Consider the following 619-nt stretch of genomic DNA (forward strand, 5'->3'; position numbering starts at 1 on the left):
CTCTCTCTCTGTCTCTCTCTCTCTCTGTCTCTCTCTCTCTCTCTCTCTCTCTCTCTCTGTCTCTCCCTCGCACTCCTCTCCCTCGTGCAGCTCTCCGATGGATTCCCAGGCTGAGTCCCGCAGTAAAACCACTCCCTGTTCCCCTCCCGGTGACTCTCCCCTCGGTGACAGTCCCCACCCTCTCCCTACCTCGGTGAGTTTCCTCAACACTATCCTTGGGCCAGGCAGGTGGAGGGATCCAGGAGGAGCAGTGGGGAGGTGCGATGTGGGTCTAACACACACTCAGTATCCACTGAGAATGAAGCCGGTCGTCGGAGAGAGAGAGAGAGCGAGGTGGGGAGGGATGGAGGGAGAGAGTGAAAGAGGGAGAGACAGAGGGAGAGAGAGAGGGTGACAGAGAGAGAGAGAGAGGGGGAGGGAGAGCATGAAAGAGGGAGAGAGAGAGAGAGAAAGAGGCTGACAGAGAGAGAGAGAGACAGATGGAGGGAGGGAGAGAGAGACAGGGGGAGAGAGGGAAAGAGGGAGAGACAGAGAGAGAGACAGAGAGAGAGAGACCACCAGACGGAGAGAGACAGAGACAGAGAGAGAGACAGAGAGACAGAGAGAGGAAGACAGAGAG

This window comes from Rhincodon typus, unplaced genomic scaffold (assembly GCF_021869965.1).
Source record: "Rhincodon typus isolate 14 unplaced genomic scaffold, sRhiTyp1.1 hic_rhity00000069, whole genome shotgun sequence".
Classification (NCBI taxonomy): domain Eukaryota; kingdom Metazoa; phylum Chordata; class Chondrichthyes; order Orectolobiformes; family Rhincodontidae; genus Rhincodon; species Rhincodon typus.